The sequence below is a fragment of the Zosterops lateralis genome (assembly GCF_965231275.1).
Source record: "Zosterops lateralis genome assembly, chromosome: 5".
Classification (NCBI taxonomy): Eukaryota; Metazoa; Chordata; class Aves; order Passeriformes; family Zosteropidae; genus Zosterops; species Zosterops lateralis.
Genome location: NC_139766.1, coordinates 68500955 through 68510777, shown reverse-complemented (window position 1 = coordinate 68510777; position 9823 = coordinate 68500955).

Here is a 9823-nt window from a genome sequence, read left to right as displayed (position 1 = left end):
TTAACGCCTTCTTTCCCTCAGTCTTTAGTGGGAAGATGACTTGTCCTCAGGGACAACTGCCCTCCTGGGCTGGTAGGTGGTGTCAGGGAGCAGAATGGTGCCCCTGTTATCCAGGAGGAGGCAGTCAGAGAACTGCTGAGCCGCTTGGATGTTCATAAATCTGTGGGCCCAGATGGGATCCATCCCAGGGTAAGGAGGGAGCTGGCAGTGGCTTGCAAAGCCACTGTCCATCATTTACCAGCAGTCCTGGCTCACTGGTGAGGTTTCAGGTGACTGGAATCTGGCCAGTGTGACACCCATTCACAAGAAGGCTGGGAAGGAGGATCCTGGTAATTATAGCCCAGTCAGCCTGACCTCAGTACCCAGTAAAGGTAAAGGAGCAGTTTCTATTGAGTGTCATCACACAGCACCTACAGGATGGCCAGGGTGTCAGACCCAGCCAGCACGGGTTTAGGAGGGGTGGGTTGTGTTTGACCAGCCTGGTCTCCTTTTATGTCCAGGTGACCTATGTGGTGGGTGCAGGAAAGGCTGTGGATGTCTGTTTGGACTTCAGCAAGGCCTTTGGCACTGTCTCCCACAGCACATTCCTGGAAAAGCTGGCAGCCCAGGCTTGGACAGGAGCACTTATTGCTGGGTTCAGAACTGGCTGCATGGCCAGGCCCAGAGAGTGGTGGGGAATGGTGCTGCATCCAGCTGGGGACAGTCACCAGTGGTGTTCCTCAGGGGTCTGTGCTGGGGCCAGCTCTGTTCAGTATTTGTATTGACAATATGAATGAGGGCATTGAGTCTTTCATTAGTAAATCTGCAGATGACACGAAACTGGGAACATTTGTTGATCTGTTGGGAGGGCTCTGCAAAGAGACCTGGAATGGTTGGATGGGTGGGCAAAGTGCAACAAGCTGAAGTTTAACAAGTCGAAGTACTGAGTGCTGCATTTTAGCCACAATAACCCCTGCAGTGCTCTGGGCTGGGGATGGTGTGGCTGGACAGTGCCCAGGCAGAAAGGGACCTGGGGGTGCTGCTAGACAGCCAACTGAACATGAGCCAGGGTGTGCCCAGGGGGCCAAGAAGGCCAATGGCACCTGGCCTGGATCAGGAATAGTGTGGCCAGCAGGAGCAGGGAGGTCATTCTTCCCCTGTACTGGGCACTGGTGAGGCTGCACCTTGAGTGCTGTGTCCAGTTCTGGCCCCTCAGTTTAGGAAGGACGTTGAGACACTTAAACGTGTCCAGAGGAGGCAATGAGGCTGGTGAGGGACTTGGAGCACAACTCCTGTGAGGAACGACTGAGGGAGCTGGGCTTGTTTAGCCTGGAGAAAAGGAGACTCAGAGGTGACCTTATCACTCTCTACAACTTCCTGAAGGGTGGCTGTGGTCAGGTAGGGGTTGGTCTCTGTCCAGGCAGCAACTGACAGAAGGAGAGCACACAGTCTTAAGCTGTGCAAAGGGAAATATAGGTTGGATATTAGGAAAAGTTTTTTATGGCAAGGGTGATAAAGTACTGGAATAGTCTGCCTGGGGAGGTGGTAGCATCCCCATGCCTGTATGTGTTTAAAAAAAGACTGGATGTGGCACTGGGTGCCATGGTTTAGTTGAGGTGTTGGGGCCTGGGTTGGACTTGATGATCTTGGAGATGTCTTCCAACCCAGTCATTCAGTGATTCTGTGATCCTGTGAATGTTTCCAGGTCAAATGGGCTGAGTAAATGAAGCTACTGCTATGACAGGAGTTTTATGTTGAATTGGATGTTTGAATAAACACTTTGGCAACGTTCCTTGATTTTCCGTATTTTGCCACTAAAGCTGTGTGTCTTTTTGACCTCTTAGCTCAGTTGGTTAAAACCTGGTGCTGATATCACTGAGGGTATGGGTTCAGTCCCTCTGTGGGCCATTCACTTCAGAGTTGGACTTGATGACCCTTGAGGGTTCCTTGCAGATAAGAAGATCCTGTGCATCTGTTCATCCTGAGAATATCTGGTTGGCATTTCTCCTGTGCACCAAATGTGAGTAAAGGAACCTTTGGTTACCCCCATTATTTCAGTGTTCTGGGGTGTTACAGCCCTGCTGGCTCACAGTGGCCTCTTGTTTCCATGAGGTCCCAAATCCACCGTGGGGCAGCTTAAAATCCAGAAAGGCCTCAGGAGCTATTTGTCTTCCTTCAATTGTCTTTGAGTCTTCAGGGCTTGTGCAGCTGCTTGGAGTCAGTTTGGAGTTCTGTTAAGGAGGAAAAATTCAAAGGGCACTATCTGACTTTTTTTTTTTCCTAATCAAGGGCACATTTTTTTAAATTTCAGTTTTTAGAAGAGTTGCCAGAAGCATTCTCCAAGTGACCTTAATGCTGAATGTTTCCTTAGGAGGTGTGGGCATGGAGAAGAATGAGCCCCTTGCAGGCTGTCTTTGTGTGGACAACCTGCTCCTCACCCCGACTGTGTCTGACATCGCCCCTCAAGGACTGATACCTGAGACAGTTTTTTAAAGTATTAAATTTTTTTAACAATAAAATTTATTAATTAAGAAAATTCATGTGGAAAACGAGGTTCACTTTTTGGTAAATTTTTAAGAAATATGTTTAATTAAAATATTTAAGACAATCAGGAGAAAAAAAAAAGCTAAGTACGGCCGGCCGGGTGACTTGGCATTCAGCCAAGTCCACACCTTGCTATCTCAGAGACATTCTTTAAATACCCTTTCTATCACATCAGTTTATGAATATTCATATATTTCCATAAACTAGTTTCCATCCAGGAACTGTTTTGCATGGTCCCTCCTTGAGTCCGCCTTTTTAGAGCATGCGTGTTTCGTGGCTGTGTCTTCATTATCACCTCCAGCTTGGGCCTTGGTCCGTGCTTTCTTCAGGTGGTAGATGCTGATAGTTGGTGTATCAATAGCAGGGTCCTCTTTACATGTTCACTAGATGTTATCCCGACCAAACAGACAGTTTAAGCATACTACATCAGTTACTACCACTCTGCCTAATCTTCTTTTACTAACAGCAGAAATAAAAAACTTATATTCTATATCCTTAAAGTTATTAATCATATATCACACCTCTTGCGAAAAGCCAATTTTATAATACACATTTATAACAGGGGAGTTTTGGCAGGATTTGGGGAAATATTGGGGAGTTTGGGGGGATTTCAGGGATGTGGGAGGGCTTTGAGGGGTTTCTGGGGATTTAAAAGGAATTTTGTGGGGTCTGGGGATATTTAGGGGGGGTCCTAAGAGAATTTGGGGGATGTGGAGGGGAATTGAGGTATTTTGGAGGATTTTTAGGATCTTTAGGAGGACTTTGGGACTCATGGAGGGGTTTTGAGGGGATTTTGGAATTGATTATGGGGGTTTGGGGAGGTTTGGGGGGGATCCTGGGGCAGGGGTTTGGAGGAGTTTTGGGGTAATTTTGATGAGTCCTGGGTAATATTGGGGGGATTTGAAGAGTTTTGGGGAATTTGGGGGAGATGTTAGGAAAGATGGGACAGGAAGGACTTATGAATATGACAGCATGGTAAGAAATACTGTAGATGTAAAACCTGAGTGAAATAGGAATGAAAGCCAGTTTCGAGATGTGTGCATGTAGTAATTCTTACAGGCTGCATGCAAAGTTTGTAGGTTTTGTATCACATGCCAGTTGGTCACTGTAAATTAGAATATTCAATACAAAAAGAGATATAATGTATTGTAACAAGGTAATCACTCTCTTCTGTCTCTTGTCCTGGCTCTCCTACCTTTTTCCCCTTACCTTTCTCTTCTCCTGGCTCTCCTACCCTCTTCTCTGGCCCTCTCACCCCTCTTCCCTTACCTCTCTTCTCTTGGCCCATCCCCTCTCCTCTCTCTCACCTCGCTTGCTCCTGTTTTCTCCCCACGTTTTTCCCTGCTCCTACCCCGTTTTTACCCTTAGCTCTCTTTTATATCTCTCTCCTCCCATTCTCTCTTTGGGGCTTTGCTTCAGCCGAGGCTGGTGGCTGGAAGCAGGCCCTCTTTACCCACGACCCTTGTAATAATAAAGCCACGTGTTTCTAGAACATCTCAGGTCTGCAAAGTTCCTTGTCCCTGCCATCCACAGAAAAAATTTGTACATGGGGGGACCTGGGGGGGGGGGGGGGGAGGGGGGGCGGGGGGAGATTTTGAGGGGTTTTGGGTTTGATTTTGTGTTGTTTTGTGGGGTTTTTGTTGTTGTTTTCTGTTTGGTTTTGTGTGGGTTTTTTTGGTTTGGTTTTTGGGGTTTTTTTTGGCTCTGGGGGTCTTTAAAGAGAATTTTGGGGGGTAATGGGGAGATTTTGGAGGAATTGAGCATCTGGGGGAGCCTTTCAGAGAAGAATTTTGGTTTTTTACACGACTTTTTTTGGGAAAAGTGAAAGTTTAGGGGGTTTTCGACGAGGGCTTTGGAAAGGATTGTTTGGGGGTGCCTGGGTGGACTGGGGAGGATTTTAGGGTGAAAAACGGAAGATTTGGGGACATTAGGGATGCAGAGGGGATCGAGGGGCTCCCAGGATGGGAATTTGGAAGTTCTCGGGACAGGATTTGGGGATATTTTTAAGGTTTTGGGACGTGGGCTGCTTTGCAGAAGCCTCAGCAGAGATTTGAGTGTTCCTGCAATAAAATTTGGAGGTTTTTTGAAAAGCAGAGGCATCCGGGTGCCAGCAGATAGAATTGAGGGGCTTTGAGGGGGGCACTGGAGGGAATCTGGAGCATCTTGGGCTGAATTCCAGCGATTTTGGGCCCTTTCAGAGCTCAGCGCAGCCGGAGGCCCCAAAATGGCGGCCTGAGAGGACCCTGAGGGGCGAGGACGGGAACGGCGCTTCAGAACGGCCCGGGAAAGCTCCGGGGGGGTTTCGGGGGTGGCTCCGAAGTGATTTGGGGTCGATTTGGGTCGATTCCAAGCGATTTGGGGGGCTTTTTGGGTTTTCCTTTTCAAGGGCCCTCAGCGGTCGCCGGAGCCAACTGCCGTCAACGCCCCCTAGTGGCACAGCGGCACCGGGACTGCACAGGCCACACCCATCGCCAGCTCTGATTGATTGATCCTCCCTGGCCACGCCCACCCGCGGCATTCGCGTTGATTGGTTGCGCTGTCTTGACCCCGCCCTCCGCTGCCATGGTAACGGCGGACGAGCGGGAAATGCCGGTACCTGCGGCTCTTAAAGGGGAACGTGGAGCTTAAAGTGCCCAAAGAAGGGTTTGGGGACCCTCCGGACCCTCTGAGGACCTCTCAACACCTCTGAGACCCTCAGACCCCCCCCCCCCCCCCAAAATCATCAAACTCCCCAAATTTCCTTAGAACCCCTCAAATGTCCCCCAAATCATCCTAAATTCCCCCTCTCTCATCAGATATCCTCCAAAACCCCCCAAATACTGCCAGAACCCCCCAAATTCCTTTTAAATCCCCCAGAAATCCCTCAACTCCCTCCCCAAAGTCTCTCAAATCCCACCAAAACTCCCCCAAAATCCTTCCAAATTCTCCCCTGACCCCCCCAAAATCCCCCCAGGTCTCTCCAGAATCCCCCCAAATCCCTTCCAAAACGCCCATAAATCCTCTCAGCCCCTCCCCCAAATCCCCCCCAGCTCCATTCAGTGCGTCCCAAAACTCTTCCAAATCCCCCCTAAAATCCCTGAAATGTCCCCAAATTTCCTTAGAACCCCGCAAATGTCCCCCAGATCACCCTTAATTCTGACACAGGGTGGGGTTTGGGTTTGCCTCTCTGAAATCTCGTGTCTGTATTTACTTGTTCTTTTATAAAGCAAGCAGCAGGTTCAGGCATCATCACAATGCAAAACATTTAATTTACACGTAACAGAAATGCCATGTGTAATTTTGCAGTTAAAGAAGAGAATGTTTTTAAAATGCTTCAATCTGTCCTTCACCATTTCAACACATTTTCTGTGCAAGCCTATGGGGAAGTTAAAGGCAATAATATGACAAGCTATATATCCACAGGAGTCTGTGAGTTTATTCTTAATTCCTTAGGAGTTTTTCAAGGCTGTCAGCAATTCCAACAATCTTACATAGGAACACTCTCAGGGTGGTACAAGATGGGGATGGGAGTTCCCTCAGCATCCTTCCCCGCAGTGAAGCATTAATTTAGAAGAATTAGGGACTTTAGTTAAACTAGATATTGCTGAGGTAAGATAGATAAGCTTCCCTTTTGTTACCATCCTGATGGCTGAGGAAACTGCAGTTTAGACAATGGACTAATGCACAGGCTTTAAAGGACATTTAAGGATAGGAGAAAAAAAAAAAAAAAAAAAAAAAAAAAAAAAAAAAAAAAAAAAAAAAAAACACCAACTATGCTACGAGCAAGTGTTCCTTATGATACCATCCTTTTATGCCTTCCCAGTTGCCAAACAAGGCACCACAGATCTTTTTACATTTAAATACCAGTCGGAGTGGTTTTGCATAGGGAAACACTTAAGGAAATAGATCTTATTTCTGAGATTTCCTGTATTTCCCTTCCCTGCTGAAGTTAGAGGAAACTGATACTCCCAACAGCTGTTGAGTCCTTTCTACAGCGGTTATGATGATGACAGGTACCACACATTGTGCCAATCATTCCATAAGATATTGAAATCAATTATTTTTAAAACAAGTACATGATAAATTGTGTCAAAGGAAATGAAGGTATTTTCAGAGACTTCTGGAAATAGGTTTTTGAGACTTCTCTAGTTAACTCAAAAGTCAAACGAAGGTGTTTGAGTTTATACCTAAAGGGGAATTCTCAGCCTGTGTGTGAATCGACACATACCACCAAATGGCAACCACCAAATCACAGCCGAAATGCAGAGTACATTTATTTCCTTACCTCACTAACAACGCTGGGTGGCAGAGACACACAGGACACAGGCTCTGTCAGGCTCAGCTCCTCATCCCCAGCAGGGGGAACCACTGTCTGCCCATGTATTAAATGTATTAAAGGGCTTCACACGTTTTATCACAAGGCTGCGCTTTTATGATCTCTCTCTCTCCCAGCAGGAGACAAGCATGTCTGTGAGAGTGGTATCTGTACACAGGAATTTTACTACTCAAAACAAGCAGAGGATTAACAACATTAGGCATAATAAGTAGAGTTTTCCCACAACATTCTTAGTATTCCCAGCTGCAACAGCATTTTGAGTGAAATTATTCCCTCCTTGTCAAATCATCTTTTTTTAACCCTTTCCCCCCAACAGCATGCTTTCAAATTGTCCTTATTTGTTATAAACTGAAGCTTAGAAAAATACAAAACTTTCCCCCTTAAAGACTTTGGTCTTTTCCATTTAGCAATTTTTTTTTTTTTTTTCCCTTCTATTGTACTTTTCCTCCTTCTTTTGTGAAGAAGGCAAATACAGGTTACTGGTAGTAGAGAAACTCAGGCTAGAGGCCAAACCTCCTGATCCCTCTGAAATTATTTACAGTCTCCCGACCACTGATATAAAACCTTTCCCATGGGAGCAGCTGGTCACTGGGAGACCTCTGACCTTCTGCCTCAGGGTACAGACATACCCCAGCAGTGGGAACAGTGTGGGGCTCTGCTCCTCCTGCAGCACCCCCCCAGGAGCACTCTTGCTGCCCAGGCAGGCACATCCCTGTGGCACAGGCAGGACACTTTGCCCGCAGTTGTGCGGCTCACAGCACCTCTCACGTCCCAGTGCATGCACCAAGGGTTGCAGGAGGCACCACTGCAGCCCTGAGCAGGACCAGCTGTGCAATTGCTGGGCTGGGCTCTGCCCTGCTCGGTGCCCCCCAGGACTCACGGAGCACCTGTGGCTCTCCAGGCTCACTGCACCCACACTCCTCTCCCTCAGAACGGGTCTGCAGTGGGTGCCCTTCAGAAATTGCCAATGCTGTAGGTGTCTAGGACACCAACTAGATCCCAGCTCAAGCCTTGGGTCATAAAGACTTTTATCTGCTGCAACTAGTTTTGTTCTTGCTGCTGCAGACGTGGGAAAACTCCAACTGTGGATGAAAATCTATTCACAAATGCTCAAGATCCAGGAGGATTTATGAGCCCATTTCCCACAGATATCAGTGAAGATTACTTTGGCCATTTTTTTCTTTTGGTAGTAGTCCAGATTAGTTTGTGTCTTCCAACATCCTTCTCCTCTCCTGCTCTATGAGTTTGTCATGATATCCTACAAATGCCACCTCTGCTACCACAACTTTGTCTGAAAGTAAAAAAAAAAATAAATTCAAAACATCATCTTCCCTGTTCTTTCCACCCCACGAGTTTTTCCTGCTAATTACAGTTACTTTCTAAAGTATCAGATCCTCCACAGCCTTCCATTTTCTTTGGAGAGTGCAGGGGAGTTATGCTGGTGCTTGAATGATATGAAGTAACAGCTCAGGCTTACTAAGACCTGGCAGTAATTCAGGGATTGCAGGTTAGAAATCTCTGCAAATCAAATAATACAGCACAGCAAAATCTGTTCCACTCAACTCTCCAATTCTAAATGCATCAGTTGAACAAAAACATATTTTCTCATTTCCCATAACTGTGACTGGGGAGTAAGAGTGGATATTGTCCATGCTCAGACTGCAGCAGGTAAATGCTTAACCTTATTAAAAATGCCATGTGCATAAACCCAGTTTCTATTTCCAATAAAGTATTTTGCTCACTGCTCTCTCATTTCATAGTGGACACAAGATTACATTAAAAGATTCTGAAAACATAACACAAAACAAAAAAATCAATTGTCTGACTCTTGCTTTAGGTCAAGGAAACAATATAAAGCAAATGGCACAGGCCTGGAGAAAATGACACGCCTGTCCCATCCGGGAGATGGGAATTCAGCTCATTCCACTGACACCCAGAGGAACTGGAGCTGTAACTACAGGCACTAAAAGATGAAACAAGGCTTTCCACTTAGCTCTGTTTGCTGATTATAGCAACATTTCTTGAAGGCACAGCAGGAAACAGCCTTGTGTGGTTTATGGGCAGCCACTCCATGAGGTTTCAGTGTTCCTGCAGATGCTTTGCTGGAACAGGAACAAAACCACCACAGGCTAAAAGCTTTAGTGAGACAAAGAGGTGAAGCCTTTTCAAGTCAGAAATGCAACGTCAGGATGAACTACAGACACTGGGCAGGTGAGTTACCTACAAAGTGCTGTTCAGTCACATTCCACACACTTACTCCAGGTAAGCTATCAAGTAGCATTTCCAGTGAACACCAGAAATACCCCACACCACAAAAGCTGTGACCCACCACTCCTCACTGTAATGACTCACCAGTTCTCTAACTTCTAGATGAATACTACACTAAATCAAAAAGAAGAGTTATTGCTTAGGCTTTGCCTTGTTCATAAATTACTTCTTTCAGCACATATTTGAGAAACTGGGTACCCACAGCAATTCCAGCTCTCAGGGAGCTGAAGTGGGATAAAGAAACAATATGAACAGCACTTATCATGAATCTAAACCAAGCAAAATCATAACTTGATATGCATCAATAACAAAATTGAGGGAAAAGAAATCAAGTAAAGAAGCCAATAATTTTCTTTTTCCCCATACACTGTGTTCAATACTGCAAAGAAACAAATTGTGATGAAAGCAATAAAGAACATCATACTTCTAAGCAGTAAAATAGGAGGCTGTTAAACACTTTCCTGTGGGGTGAAGAGAAAAAGAGCAGGAAGGGACAGTAGCTCTTCAGGGAAAACCAACAATATTGTATTTACTGAAGTTTGCTTTAAAACAGATTCTTCATCAGTAAAGAGGGCTGATTTTAGGTGCTCATGCTCAAATCTTTGCTGACTGACTTTGCAGACAGATTGATAGAGTTCCTCAACGCTTCTGAATTGTAACAAAATGAACGTAACACAAATTTTCCTCAGAATCAGAAGATGGGAAGAAAAAGCCAAA